We start from the raw sequence: 16,840 nt of genomic DNA on the forward strand, positions 1-16,840 counted from the left end.
CAACGTTTATTTATTTTTGGGACACAGAGAGACAGAGCATGAACGGGGGAGGGGCTGAGAGAGAGGGAGACACAGAATCGGAAGCAGGCTCCAGGCTCTGAGCCATCAGCCCAGAGCCTGACGCAGGGCTCGAACTCCCAGACCGCGAGATCGTGACCTGGCTGAAGTCGGACGCTTAACCGAGTGCGCCACCCAGGCGCCCCTACAGAGGGATATTTTTAAACCATAATTCTTAGCTTCAAAAACAAAGCTTGTCAAAAGAAAAAGACATCCCCCCCCCAATATTCAGATTTGTTTCAATAAACATTTGTTATGCCCTTCCCATATGCCACATGTAGAGGGAAGAGTAGAGAATGTCAATTAGAGACATTCAATGCCCTGGAAGATCCAGGATTGTTTTCCTCCAATGAACAACACCCACACGGAAGTGCACAAGTACAAAGAGGCAGAATTGTGTGAGGTATTTCTTATGATATCAAAACAAAATGTTTCAGAGAAGGTGTTTACATGACAACTGCATTCTCCACAATATTACATTGCATAACTAGAAGTGTGGAATTTTTTAGTGAGTAAAACATATTTTCAGGAGAATTTCCTAAGCATTAGGGAACTATAATAATAATAGGTAATAAATATATAGTGACCACAGTTCCAGGAGGACACAAGCAGCCCTAGACTTTGCAGTAGCTACTGTAAATATCCAGCATTTGCTGGACCATTTGTGCCTCTCATAACTGGGGCAAATATAACTGCCACATCTGCAGCTGTAAATGTGTGGAGCCAATTCCCAGGAGTGAACTGGGAGTGACAAAGATCTTTCCCTCCTTTGAAGTAAAATCTTTGATATCTGAATGTTTCACAAACACTCTGGTAGCTTTGTGTCTCATCATGTGGCTACTTTAACATAACAATGTGTGGGTCTTTTCATTATTTATTCTTCCCACATTCTGGACCCTGTGTGCTGGAAACTTAATAAGGATATGCAATTTCTTCATACACATGAGGAAATAGAAAGGGACTTAAATGGTGTTCATTTATTGGGTTTCAGATGACAAAATAGAGATCTAGTCTAAGATTGCTAATTGGTTAAACAAGTATAGTGCATTCTGTCATCTGATTTCACAAAGCTATCTATTAACAAGTCAGCATTCTGGGTCTCTTTGCGACATTTCATGCATCCTTCCACACTTTCTTCTCAAAATCCCTCAACCTCTCTTATTTTTTATGCTAAATATTAATCCAAAATAGCAATAATTGGGATGTCTGGCTGTCTCAGTTGGTAGAGTGTGCAACTCTTGATCTCTGGGTTGTGAGTCCCATGTTGGGCATGGAGATTATTTTTTTATTTATTATTTTTTAAATATAATTTATTGACAAATTGGTTTCCATACAACACCCAGCGCTCATCCCAACAAGTGCCCTCCTCAATGCCCATCACCCACTTTCCCCTCTCCCCCACCCCCCACCAACCCTCAGTTTGTTCTCAGTATCCAAGAGTCTCTTATGGTTTTCCTCCCACCCTCTCTGTAACTTTCTTTCCCCCTTCCCCTTCCCCATGGTCTTCTGTTAAATTTCTCAAGATCCACCTATGAGTGAAAACATATGGTATCTGTCTTTCTCTGACTGAGTTATTTCACTTAGAATAATATCTTCCAGTTCCATCCATGTTCCTGCAAATGGCCAGATTTCATTCTTTCTCATTGCCTAGTAGTATTCCATTGTATATATAAGCCACATCTTCTTTATCCATTCATCAGTTGATGGGCATTTAGGCTCTTTCCATAATTTGGCTATTGTTGAAAATGCTGCTATAAACATAGGGATACATGTACCCCTATGCATCAGCACTCCTGTAACTCTTGGGCAAATTCCTAGCAGTGCTATTGCTGGGTCAAAGGGTACTTCTATTTTTAATTTTTTGAGGAACATCTAGATGTCCAACAGACACATGAAACAATGCTCAACCTCACTCCTCATCAGGGAAATACAAATCAAAACCACACTGAGATACCACCTCATGCTGGTCAGAGTGGCTAAAATGAACAAATCAGGAGACTATAGATGCTGGCAAGAATGTGGAGAAATGGGAACTCTCTTGCACTGTTGGTGGGAATGCAAACTGGTGCATCTGCTCTGGAAAACAGTGTGAATGTTCCTCAAAAAAATTTTTTTTAAAGTAGATTAAAAATAGCAATAATCATTTTACTTTTTAAAATTGACCTAAAACATTTTATTAGTTTCAGGTGCACAGCATAATTATTTGGCATATGTGTATATTGCTAAAAGAATACCACAGTAAGTGTAGTTAATATCATTTATCACAAATAGTTACAAACTTTGTTTTCTTCAGATGAAAACTTTAAAGATCTACTCTTGTAGTAACTTTAAAATTTGCAATACAATGTTGGCAACTGTTGTCACATTGTACATAACATCCTCAGAAATTGTTTTTCTTTCTTTTTTTAAAAAAATTTTATTTTATCCATTTTGAGTTTATTTTTGTGAATGGTGTGAGAAAGTGGTCTAGTTTCAACCTTCTGCATGTTGCTGTCCAGTTCTCCCAGCACCATTTGTTAAAGAGACTGTCTTTTTTCCATTGGATGTTCTTTCCTGCTTTGTCAAAGATGAGTTGGCCATACGTTTGTGGGTCTAGTTCTGGGGTTTCTATTCTATTCCATTGGTCTATGTGTCTGTTTTTGTGCCAATACCATGCTGTCTTGATGATGACAGCTTTGTAGTAGAGGCTAAAGTCTGGGATTGTGATGCCTCCTGCTTTGGTCTTCTTCTTCAAAATTACTTTGGCTACTCGGGGCCTTTTGTGGTTCCATATGAATTTTAGGATTGCTTGTTCTAGTTTCGAGAAGAATGCTGGTGCAATTTTGATTGGGATTGCATTGCAGCCACTCTGGAAAGCAGTGTGGAGGTTCCTCAGAAAATTAAAAATAGACCTACCCTATGACCCAGCAGTAGCACTGCTAGGAATTTATCCAAGGGACACAGGAGTACTGATGCATAGGGGCACTTGTACCCCAATGTTCATAGCAGCACTCTCAACAATAGCCAAATTATGGAAAGAGCCTAAATGTCCATCAGCTGATGAATGGATAAAGAAATTGTGGTTTATATACACTATGGAATACTACGTGGCAATGAGAAAAAATGAAATATGGCCTTTTGTAGCAACGTGGATGGAACTGGAGAATGTGATGCTGAGTGAAATAAGCCATACAGAGAAAGACAGATACCATATGGTTTCACTCTTATGTGGATCCTGAGAAACTTAGCAGGAACCCATGGGGGACGGGAAGAAAAAAAAAAAAAAAAAAAAAGAGGTTAGAGTGGGAGAGAGCCAAAGCATAAGAGACTGTTGAGAACTGAGAGCAAACTGAGGGTTGATGGGGGGTGGGAGGGAGGAGAGGGTGGGTGATGGGTATTGAGGAGGGCACCTTTTGGGATGAGCACTGGGTGTTGTATGGAAACCAATTTGACAATAAATTTCATATATAAATAAAAAAAAATAAATAAAAATTTTATTTTAATTCCAGTGTAGTTAACATACATATTTGTTCCAGGTGTATAAACCACTCTCTGGAAGACATTTTACCTTTCATTAACAGATGATCCCTGCTGATAACAAGCGGAATAAAGGGAACACCAAATTCAGAGCACCCAAGCTCCTCTGCTAACATACAGATCCAAGCATAGCTCAGAGGAAGTGCGGATGTCACAGGCCCCCAGGTGGAGCCCTGTTTCTCTCTTTAAAGAATTACTGGAAGGTTTTTGAGTAAATGGAGTTTTCCAAACCTTATCTATAGCTGGAAGGAGAAATTTGTAGGCCACTGACACAGATGTGGTTCAGAAAGACCCCAGATAAAGACCATAAGCAATAAGACCAGCGAGAAGAAGGAAGCCATTTACTTCAGGCAGCAATTCTTTCAGGAAAGTCAAACTGTGAAATCTCCCAAGCCGCACATAGATCAGAATTCTAACCCTGCAAATCTCTAGCCCTGGGCTTCCTAATTCTCTGGCAGCATAGTCTCAGTTTCCATCTCTATTTAAAACCTTTTTTTAAATTCCTTCAGGAAATGCAGTATTCCCTACAGGAATTGCTTTACACGTTTCTCATAAATGGAATCTTTTAAGCAATGCTGGGAATCCATAAAGGAACCTAGACTTTTAGTATTTAGCACATTTCTGTCTGAAATATTCTGAGATGGCAATTCTCTGAAGGTCAAGTTAGGTTAATCTTGGCTATGCCATACAATCTTGATATATTTTTCTTCATAAAAAGCTTGATGCTTAGATATATAATGTGCATTTTTAAAGATTATTATTCTTATACGATTGGCAAATTCTATAATAGAGTAAATACAGTAGAATGTGTGTGTTTAAGAAGAAAAAGTAAGTGCGAGGTATTTTTTCTTGTCATGTATGATGGCCAACAGCCATTGAAACCCTTTATTTCAATATACTTCATCTATTTTCACAAAGGTAACAGGTACACTCTCTATTTAAAGGCTCCCCAAGAAAAGCCTACAATTACAATTTTCAGCCTAGAAGTCTATTATTGTTTAAATATGAATATTTTCTCCTCTTTCCTGTTGAGTAAGCAGCAATCACCTCAGAATAAGTGAGAAAGTATGTACAAGCAAGGAGAAACAGCACCAGGAACAACAGGACTAAGAGCTACATATTTGAAGCAAACAATATGGTTTCATCCCTTATAATTACAGTGTGGTTTGAAGGCTCATACTATGTTTGTGAGGAAATAAACAAAGTGTAATTGGGTTGCAGTCATACATAATAGTCTTTGCTGATATGTGCCTAAATATGACAGGGCAGCAGGGGAAGACTTATCTGAGACAGCATCTGAGAAAGATGTTTAAAGCCCCAAAACATGGTTTTTGGAGATAGACTTTTGCAGAAACTCAAGCACTGAAAATAAGCCCTCGAAAAAGATGATGGACTCTGACCACTGTGCTTTTCACACAACTGACATACATCTCTATAACTAAGAGCTGCTAATATAGGTGGCTCCATTGACTTGTTGCTTAGACAAAAAGGAGTTGATAATGAGGGAGCTGTGTGGGATAACTCCTAGACTGGCATTGACAGGGATCAGTGACTAAGCAGGTGTATTTTCTTTATATTTTTTTAAAATTTGAATCCAAGTTAATTAACACATAATGTAATAATGATTTCAGGAGTATAATTTAGTGATTCATCACTTACATGTAACACCCAGCGCTCATCACAAGTGTCCTCCTAATACCTATCACTCATTTAGCCTATTCCATACCCATCTCCCTTCATTAACCCTGTTTGTTCTTTATAGTTAAGAGTCTCTTATGATTTGCTTTTGTCTCTGTTTCTTTTCCCTATGTTTACCTGTTTTTTTTCTTAAATTCCACATATGAGTGAAACCATATATTTATCTTCCTTTGATTGACTTATTTAGCTTAGCATAATATACTCTAATTCCATCCACATTGTTGCAAATGGGAAGATTTCATTTTTTTTATCACAGAGTAGTATTCCACTGTATATATGTATATATCATACACATAATTAGATATGTATATATATCACATCTAATTAATTTATTCATCAGTTGATGGACATTCGGTCTCTTTCCATAATTCAGCTATTATTAATAGTGCTCTATAAACATTTGAGTGTATGTGTCCTTTCGAATCAGCACTCCTGTATCTTTTGGATAAATTCCTACTAGTGCTATTGCTGGGTTGTAGGGTAATTCTATTTTTAATTTTTTTGAGGAACCTCCATACTGTTTTCCAGAGGGGCTGCACCAATTTGCATTCCCACCAAAAGAGCAAAAGGATTCCCCTTTATCCTCATCCTCACCAATATCTGTTATTTCCAGAGTGGTTAATTTTAGCCATTCTGACAGGTGTGAGGTTTTGATATGTATTTTTCTGATGATCAGTGATGTTGAACATCTTTTCATATCTGTTAGCCATCTGGATATCTTCTTTGGAAAAGGAGGGCACCTTTTGGGATGAGCACTGGGTGTTGTATGGAAACCAATTTGACAATAAACTTCATATATTGAAAAAAAGTTTCTATTCATGTATTTTGATCATTTCTTCACTGGATTATTTGGGTTTTTGCTTTTGTTTTTGTTTTGGGGGCGGTGTTGAGTTTGATAAGTTCTTTATAGATTTTGGATATTAACCCTTAATCCTATTTTGGATATTTTGAAAATCCTATTTTGGAAATTTTGGATATTAACCCTTTATGACCTATTGGTCATTTGCAAATATCTTCTCCCATTCTTTAAGTTGCCTTTTAGTTTTGCTGATTGTTTCCTTCACTGTGAAGAAGATTTTTATTTTGATGAGGTCCAAATAGTTCGTTTTTGCTTTTGTTTCCCTTGCCTCTGGAGACATGTCTAGTAAGAAGTTGCTGCAGCTGAAGTCAAAGCTGTTGTTACCTGTTCTCACCTCTAGGATTTTGATGGTTTACTGCCTCACATTTAGGCTTTTAATCCATTTTGAATTTGCTTCTGTGTATAGTCCAGAAAGTGGTCCAGGTTCATTCTTCTGCATGTTGCTGCCCAGCTTTCCCAACACCATTTGCTGAAGAGACTGTTTTCTTTTTCCATTGGATATCCTTTCCTGCTTTGTCAAAGATTAGTGGCCATACGTTTGTGGGTCCATTTCTGGTTTCTGTATTCTGTTCCATTGATCTATGTGTCAGTTTTTGTGCCAACACCATACTGTCTTGCTGATCACAGCTTTGTAATACAGCTTGAAGTCCAGAATTGTGATGTTTCCAGCTTTGGTTTCTTTTTCAAGATTGCTTTGGCTATTTTTGGTCTTTTCTGGTTCCATACAAATTTTAGAATTGTTTGTTCTAGCTCTATGAAGAATGCTGGTGCTAGTTTGAGAGAGATTGCATTGAATATGTATACTTTTTTGGGGGTAGTATGAACGTTATAACAATATTTGTTCTTCCAATCCATGAGCATGGAATGTTTTTCCATTTCTTTGTGTCTTCTTCAATTTCTTTCATAAGGTTTCTATAGTTTTCACTATATAGATCTTTTACCTCTTTGGTTAGGTTTATTTTTAGGTATCTTATGATTTTTGGTGCAATTGTAAATGGGATCTATTCCTTGATTTCTCTTTCTGTTGCTTCATTATTTGTTTATAGAGATGCAACTGATTTCTGTATGTTGAGTTTATATCCTGCAACTTTGATGAATTCATGTATCAGTTGTAGCAGTTTTTTGGTGTAGTCTTTTGAGTTTTTCACATAGAGTGTCATGTCATCTGCAAAGATGAAAGTGAAATTTTGACTTATTCCTCGCTGACTTGGATGCCTTTTGTTTCTTTTCGTTGTCTGATTGCTGAGGCTAGGACTTCCATCCAGTACTATGTTGAACAACAGTGATGAGAGTGGACATCCCTGTTGTGTTCCTGACCTCAAGAAAGCTTTCAGTTTTTCCCCATTGAGAATGATATTAGCTCTGGGTCTTTCATATATGACTTTTGTGATGTTGAGGTATGTTCTTTTTATCCCTAGTTTCTTTTTTTTTTTTTAATTTTTTTAACGTTTTTATTTATTTTTGTGACAGAGAGAGACAGAGCATGAACGGGGAGGGGCAGAGAGAGAGGGAGACACAGAATCGGAAGCAGGCTCCAAGCTCTGAGCCGTCAGCCCAGAGCCCGACGCGGGGCTTGAACTCACGGACCATGAGATTGTGACCTGAGCTGAAGTCGGATGTTTAACCGACTGAGCCACCCAGGCGCCCCTATCCCTACTTTCTTGATAGTGTTTATCAAGAAAATATGGTGTATTTTATCAAATGCTTCTGCATCTATTGAGAGAATCATATACTTCTTATCCTTTTTTTTTTTTGATTAATGGGTGTATCACATTGATTGATTTGTAAAAAATTGAACCAGCCCTGTATCCCAGAATAAATCCCACTTGATTATGGTGAACAATTCTTTTAATGTACTGTTGAATTCAATTTGCTTTCTTGTGGAAAAGTTTTGCATCCAGTCTCATCAGGGATATTGGCCTGTAATTCTCCTTTTTAGTGGGATCTTTGTCTGGTTTTGGAGTCAAGGTAATGCTGGATTCATAGAATAAGTTTGGAAGCTTTCCTTCTATTTCTAATTTTTGGAACAGTTTGAGAAGAATAGGTATTAACTCTTCTTTAAATGTCTCGTAGGTTTCCCCTGGGAAACGATCTAGTCCAGGACTCTTGTTTGTTGGAAGATTTTTCATTACTGATTCAATTTCTTTGCTGGTTTTGGGTCTGTTCAAATTTTCTATATCTCCCTGTTTGTGTTTTGGTAAGTGTGTGAATGTCTAGGAATTTGACCATTTCTTCCAGATTGTCCAGTTTGTTGGCATATAATTTTTCATAGTATTCTCTTATTATTGTTTGTATTTCTGTGTTGTTGGTTGTGGTCTCTCTTCTTTCACTCATCATTTTATCTATTTGGGTCCTCTGTGTTTTCTTTTTGATAAGTCTGGGTAGGGGTTTATCAGTTTTGTTAATTCTTTCAAAGAAAAAGCGTTTGGTTTCATTGATGTGGTTTACTGTTTTGTTTTTTTTTTTTTCTTGTTTGTTTCTCTGTCGTTTATTTCTGCCCCAAACATGTATTATTTCCCTTCTTTTGCTGGCGTTAGGCTTTATTTGCTGTTCCTTTTCTAGATCCTTTAGGTGTAAATGTTTGGTTGTGTATTTAGAACCATTCTTTCTTCTTGAGATAGACCTAAACTGCAATGTACTTTCCTCTTAGGTCTGACTTTGCTGCATCCCAAAGGGTTTGAGCAGTTGTGTTTTCATTTAATTGGCTTCCATGTGTTTCCTTTTTAATTTCTTCTTTAATTTCCTGGTTAACCCATTCGTTCTTTAGTAGGATGTTCTTTAACCTCTATGTACTTGAGGGCTCTGCAAATGTTTTCTTGTAGTTGATTTGAAGTTTCAGTGTTGTGATCTAAAAAATATGCATGGCATGATCTCAATTTTTTTTTTTTTTTTTTTTTTTTTTACCTATCGAGGGCTGATTTGTGACCCAGTGTGTGATCTTTTCTGGAGAATGTTCCATGTGCACTCTAGAAGAATGAGTATTCTGCTGCTTTAGGATGAAATGTTCTGAATATACCCTTAAGTCTGTCTGGCCCAATGTGTCACTGAAAGCCATTGTTTCCTTGTTGGTTTTCTCCTTAGGTGATCTGTCCATTGGTGTAAATGGGGTGTTGAAGTCCCATAGTATTATGGTATTATTATCGATGAGTTTTTTTTTTTTCAACGTTTATTTATTTTTGGGATAGAGAGAGACAGAGCATGAACGGGGGAGGGGCAGAGAGAGAGGGAGACACAGAATCGGAAACAGGCTTCAGGCTCTGAGCCATCAGCCCAGAGCCTGAAGCGGGGCTCGAACTCACGGACCGCGAGATCGTGACCTGGCTGAAGTTGGACGCTTAACCAACTGCGCCATCCAGGCACCCCGAGTTTTTTTTTAATATTTGTTATTAATTGATTTATATATTTGGGTGGTTTCAAGTCTGAGACATAAATATTTACAATTGTTAGATCTTGGTGGATAAACCATTTGATTATTGTATAATGCCTTTCTTCATCTCCTGTTACATCTTTGTTTTTTATTTATTTATTTATTTATTTATTTATTTATTTATTTATACTGTTTTAAAACTTAGTTTATCTCATATAAGTATGGTCACTGGCTTTCTTTTGACATCCATTTGCATGATAGATGGTTCTTCATTCCCTTACTTTCATTCTGCAGGTCTAAAATGAGTCTCTTGTAAGCACTCATATAGATGGGTCTTATTTTCCTATCTATTCTGTTACCCTATGTCTTTTGATTGGAGCATTCATTTCATTTACATTTAAAATGATTATGAAAAGAGATGAATTTAGTGCCAATATGTTGCCTGTAGAGTTGGTGTTTTTGATGTTCTCTGGAACTTTCTAGCCCCTTTTGCTTTTGGTCTTTTTTTTTTTTTTTTTTTTTTTTTTTTTGTCTTTTCTCCAGTCAGAAAATCATCCTTAAAATTTCCTGGTTTGGTGGTCATGAACTCCTTTAGTTTTTGTTTTTCTGGGAAACTCTTTATCTCTCCTATTTTGAATGATGGCCTTGCTGAATAAAGGATTCTCGGCTGCATATTTTTCCTATTCAACACTTTGAATACTTCTGCTACCCCTTTCTGGCCTGCCAAGTTTCAGTGGACAGACCTGCTGCTAACCTTATGTGTCTATTCTTATAGGTTAAGGACCTTTAGTCCCTAGCTACTTTCAGAATTCTTTTTTTATCTTTGTATGTTTCAAGATTCATTATGATATATCATGGTGTTGACCTGCTTTTGTTAACTTTGAGAGGAGCTCTCTCTGTCTCTTGGACATGAATGCCTGTTTTTTTCCCCAGATTAGGGAAGTTCTCAGCTATAATTTGTTCAAATAAATGTTCAGCCCCTTTTTCCCACTCTTATTCTTCTGGGACTCCCATGATATGGCTATAATTTTCTCTTCATAATATCACTTAGTTCTCTAAGTCTCCCCTCATGGTATAATAATTTTCCTTCCCTCTTTATTTTCAGCTTCATTATTTTCCACGATTTTATCTTCTATATCACCTATTGTCTCCTTTGCTTCTTCACTCCTCATTATTCCTGTATCCAGTCAGTTTTGCCTGTCAGTTCTAGCATTTTTTATTTCAGCTTGACTAGGACACTTGGTACCTGTGGGGTGCTGCCTATGCTGGTCTTCTGGAGGAGATGCTGGCTGTGTTGGCTCAGAGTCAGTCTTGCCCCAGTAAATAAGCAGTTGCTAGAGAGTTGCTGCTAAAACAGCAAAGGTTATATTCCCTTTGGGTGTGCCTCTGTTCCCTGCTGATGAAAAGCTTTTTGCTGGTACCCGCAGGATCTATTGTCCTTGGGGAGGCAATATACCCTCTTCCAAAAATCTTCCACAAAGGGGAATGTTCTCTCCCAAAGTGCTCCAGAGATCCCTACACCATGCTATGCACTCCAGGGGCAGATACCTCTACCCTGGGTGTTGCAGCTCTGCTCCAGAGAAAGTTGCACACTTCTAAAACCTCAGAGTTTGAGCTCCAAGCATTGTTTGCAAACAACAACAATAACAACAACAACAACAACAACAACACCCAACCTGTGACACTCAGTACTTATTACTCCCCAGTCCATGGTCCTTCTTCTTGTGTGAACTCAATGCTGCACTTTCTTTTTTTTTTTTTTTTTTTTTTTATATATATATTTTTTCAACGTTTATTTTTATTTTTGAGACAGAGCATGAACGGGGGAGGGGCAGAGAGAGAGGGAGACACAGAATCGGAAACAGGCTCCAGGCTCTGAGCCATCAGCCCAGAGCCTGACGCGGGGCTCGAACTCACGGACCGCGAGATCGTGACCTGGCTGAAGTCGGACGCTTAACCGACTGCGCCACCCAGGCGCCCCAATGCTGCACTTTCTTAACCCTTCTCTGTCTCTCCCTTTCTCCATGGAAAGGATTCTCTCCCCTCTGCAGTACCATGTTTCTTTCCCAATTCACTTACACGCACCTTGTACTTGCCACACTATCTCCCTGCAACCATGAAGATCCTTCTGCCAGTCCACAGATGGATTTCCTGGATGTCTCAAGTGATCTGACCTCAAAACAGCTATGTTTGAGGGATAATGAAAGCCTAGGGTGTCCCTACTACTCTACCATCCTAAAACCTCAATGATTTTTATTTTTTAATATGTTTATGTGATGGATGACATTGATTGATTTTGGATGCTGACTTAGTCTTTCAGAACTAGAATAATTCCCACTGGGTCGAGGTGTGTAATCCTTTCTTTTTAAAAAACAATTTGGGGGGCGCCTAGGTGGCTCAGTCAGTTAAGTATCTGACTTTGGCTCAGGTCATGATCTCACCGTCCTTGAGTTCAAGCCCCACATCAGGGTCTGTGCTGACAGCTCAGAGCCTGGAGTTTGTTTCAGATTCTGTGTCTCCCTCTCTCTCTCTGCCTGTCCCCTGCTCATGGTCTGTCTCTCTCTGTCTCAAAAATAAATAAAAATCTTTTAAAAATCTTTTTTGTTTAATGTTTATTTTTGAGAGAGAGACAGAGAGAGGAGAGAGTGAAAGCATGAGTGGGGGAAGAGCAGAGAGAGAGAGGGACACAGAAGACACGGGGCTCAAACTCACAAACCATGAGATCATGACCTAACTTGAAGTCAGACACTTAACCGACTGAGCCACCCAAGAGCCCTGAGGTGTGTAATACTTCTTATACACAGTTGGATTTTACTGCTAATATTTTGAGAATTTTTTCATCAAAGGTAATAAATATTGATCTATAGTTTCCATTATATAATTTCCTTTCCCTCTCTCTCTCTCTCTCTCTCTCCCTCTGTCTCTCTCAAGCCTTTTTTTTTTTTTTTCTGCATTTGCTATTAGGGTAATAATGTCCTGAGATAATAAGTTGGAATATTCTCTTCTTCTATTATCTGGAAGAGACTTTGTGAAATTATTAATTCTTTTAAAAATGTTTAGGGGCGCCTGGGTGGCGCAGTCGGTTGGGCATCTGACTTCAGTCAGGTCACGATCTCCTGGTCCGTGAGTTCGAGCCCCGCGTCGGGCTCTGGGCTGATGGCTCAGAGCCTGGAGCCTGTTTCCGATTCTGTGTCTCCCTCTCTCTCTGCCCCTCCCCCGTTCATGCTCTGTCTCTCTCTGTCCCAAAAATAAATAAACGTTGAAAAAAAAATTAAAAAAAAAATAAAAATAAAAATGTTTAATATAATTTTGAAATGAAATTATGTGGGTCTTTCTTGAATTCTTTTTCAGGAGCTTTTAAATTACAAATTTAGTTGCTTTAAAGATAGCAAGACTATTCTGATTCTATTTCATCTTAATGGAGTTTTGGTAGTTTGTGGGTTTTGAGGAGCTGGTCCATTTCTCCCAAATTGTCAGATTTATGAGTGTAAATTTGTTTGTAGTATTCCCTTATCTTTTTAATGGCTGTAAAATCTGTGGTTGTATCCACTATTACTTCCTAAAATTGGTGATATGTCTTATCTTTTGTTATGTTTTTCAGTCGCTAGAAGTTTACAATTTTATTGATTTTTGGAAGAAACACATTTTATTTTTATTTAATTCTTTTTTTTTGGTACTCCTATTTTGCATATCATTGATTTCTATGTTTATGTTTACTCTTTCCTTCTTTCTGCTTCTTTGAGTTTATTTCCTCCTTTAAAAATTAAAAAAAAAAATTTTATTTATTTTGAGAGAGACAGAGCATGAGCAGGGGAGGGGCGAGAGAGAAGCAGAGAAAGAGAGAATCCCAAGCAGGCTCTGCACTGTCAGCACAGAGCCCGAACAAGGGTTCAAACTCATGAACCATGAGATCATGACCTGAACCATAATCAAGAGCCAGCTGCTTAACCAAGTGAGCCACCAGGCACCCCTAAAAAAATTTCTTGATGGAGTTATTTGGATTGTTGATTTTAGACTTTTTCTTATATCTAGTGTCAGCACCTAGGCTTCAGTGTCCTCTCTGTACAGCTATAGTTGCCTTCCACATATTTCCATATGTTGTATTTTCATTTTCATTCTATTGTACATATTTGTATTTCCTCTGAGACTTCCTCTTTGATCCATGAATTGTTTAAAAATGTGTTGCTTAAATTCCATATGGATAAAGATTTTCCTACTGTTATTCTGCTATTGATTTCCACTTTGATGCCAGTATAGTCACAAATACAATCTTTATTACTTTAATTATCTTAATTTTGTTCAGGGTGGTTTTATGTTTCAGGATGTGGTCTATCTTGTTTAATGTTGCATGGACACTTGAATAAAACATGTATTCTGCTTTAGTTGGGTGGAGTGTTCCTGCTGATTGATTTTGTTGTTCAGATCATCCCTATTGTTGTTGATGTGTGGTCCAATGGATCTACCAGTTGGTGAGAGGGAGTGTTGAAGTCCCCAACTATAATTGTAGATTTGTTTGTTGCTCTTTTCAGCTCTATCAGTGTTTTGCTTCCCATAGTTTGTGTTTTCTGTTTGTTATATTCTGTGGTCACGCATATTTTGTTGTTTGATGCATACACATTTAGGATTATTATGCCTTCCTGGTGGTGTAATAATTTTATCATTATGAGTAATACCCCTCTTTACCTAATAAATGGCTTTACTTTGAGGTTTTTCTGGTATTAATATAGTCACTCTTGATGTTTTAAAACTGTTTTCATGGTGTATCTTTTTCCATCCTTTTATTTTCAACCTATGGATTGGATTAGAAAAGAATTTCTTTTTATAGCATTTAGTTGAGTTATATTTTATTAAACATGTTTTGTTATACATCATGGCAATCTCTGTCTTGGGTTTGTTAAATTTAAACTACATTTAAAATAATTACTGACATATTAGGACTTAAGTCTGTCACTGTACTATTTACTTTCTGTATGTTTTTTCTGTTTGTCATTCCTGTTTTTTTCTTGCTTTCCTGTGGAATGTGTATGTGTGTATTATACATATATATATAATCTTTAGAATTTTACCTGATTTACTTAAAAGGTTTTTGAGTGTACCTCTTTGCATAGTTTCCATAATGGCTGCTTTGTGTATAACCATATACATATGTGACTTATCACAGTTTACTAGTATCACCATTTTACCACTTCAAATGAATTGTGGAAAACTCACTTCCACTTAGTACCTTTTATTTTTCTCATTTTAAAATATTGTTTGGAGTATCACACTGTGCTATAACTTTTGTTTCAATCATCAAATATGATTTGCAAATTTCATGAAGAAAAGGACAGCCTACTGTATGTATCCATATTTCTGCTCTTTCTTCTGGTCCTTCTTCCTTTCCAGTGCTCCTTCTTCCTTTCCAGTGCTCCAAGATTCCTTCTTTTATTATTTCCTTTCTATTGAAGAGATCCTCTAGCTTATCTTCAAGAGCAGGTGTTTTCATCACAAATTATTTTAGTTTACCTCTAAGAATATCTTTATTTCCTTGTCATTCTTTTTTTTTTTTTTTTTTAACGTTTATTTATTTTTGAGACAGAGACAGAGCATGAACGGGGGAGGCTCAGAGAGAGGGAGACACAGAATCTGAAACAGGCTCCAGGCTCTGAGCTGTCAGCACAGAGCCTGACGCGGGGCTCGAACTCATGGACCGGGAGATCATTACCCAAGCCGAAGTTGGCCGCTGAACCGACTGAGCCACCCAGGCGCCCCTCCTTGTCATTCTTAAAGATGGTTTTACTAGACACAGAATTCACTCTTAAAAGTTCTTTTTTCTAGCACTTGAAAAGTAGTGTTGAGGTGCATCCTTCCGGTTTCCATGTTTTCACATGAGAAATCCACTCTTGTTTGAATTGGTGTTTCCTATAGGTAATGCATCATGCATCTCTCTTCTATAGGTAATGCATCATACATTTTTCTAGGTACTTTAAGGATTTTTTCTTTGTCTTCATTTTCACGATTTTAGTTTATGACTTGGGATGGATTTCTTTGGGTTTATTCTGTTTTTCACTTCTTGAATCTGTAGATCAGAAATGTGTTAATGGATAAATGGATGATGGATGTCTTAAAATCCTTGTGAGGTATTTCCAACATCTGGTTCATCTTAGTGCTGGTGGCAACTGATTGTTTGTGCCCCTTTGGTTTGTAGTTGTATCCCAAAGTGAAAGAAATACTGTCTGGCATTAGTGAATGGATTACTAGGCAGAATTTTCTTTGGCTGATAGCACCACAGAGAAATTACTTGCTTACACCTGAAGCGAATATACTTCTAGGCGTAAAACACAGGAAGAAAGAACTCCTAGAGTTTCCATGATACATTAACAACAAATGCTATTAGAAACAGAAAAGAAAACGTCTTGCCACACTCTATACAAATAGGCCAGGAGACATCTCTTTTGGGAAGCCCACAGATATATCAAAGTTCATTAATCTTTTCTTCCAAATCTTTCCTTAGTTGTCCAATACCTGTCTGAGACAGATGAAAATACTCATTTAACTGAAAGAAACTATAAGTCATCCTGGACATCTTTTTCCTTATCATCAACATGCAACCTGTCACCAAGTCTTGGTGAATTTTCTCATAACTATATTGGTATAATATTTTTCTTTTATATTTATTTTCCATTCTCTCTTCTCTAGTCTACTTTTTATTTTGTAGTTTCTTTCTTGGTAAACTCCAATGCTGACTTCTAATCTCTGAACCTCTTCTCTTGCTCCTCCCCCATCCACCTCCCATACTGTCTCCTTGAGGATCTTCCTAAAGTCTGTAAAAAGCCTTTCCTCTTTGCACAGTAACCTTAAATATAAAAATATCAACCATTTAGTCTAGGACTGCTACTTAGTACTTAAGAGGTGGCTAGTCTAAACAGAGATGCACAATAAATGCAAACTACACACCAGATTTCAATGACTTGGTACAAAGAAAGGAAGTAAAGTATCCCACTAATAATTTATATTGAATGTATATTGAATTGATGATTTTGAATATATTATATATTAAAATAGTATTAAAATCAATTTTATCTGTTTATTTAATTATTTATTTTTTATTTACTTGTTTATTTTTATATTTAAATGTGGTATTACAACATTTTAAAGTATACCATGCTTTCACTCTATTTCATTACATTTTCATTGGATATTCGTTATATATCTACTGCTCTAGAGCCTAATGCCTTTCCTTTTTCTCTAATCTAGTCTTTGCCATATTCCTACAGAATTCTGAATTCAAGTTTGGCAGACCATAATGTCTCTGAGTCTGATTCCTCAGTTAAAAGCTGCACATAATAATAACACCTTCTTCA

This window comes from Herpailurus yagouaroundi, unplaced genomic scaffold (genome assembly GCF_014898765.1).
Source record: "Herpailurus yagouaroundi ecotype Mexico unplaced genomic scaffold, PumYag 185, whole genome shotgun sequence".
Classification (NCBI taxonomy): Eukaryota; Metazoa; Chordata; class Mammalia; order Carnivora; family Felidae; genus Herpailurus; species Herpailurus yagouaroundi.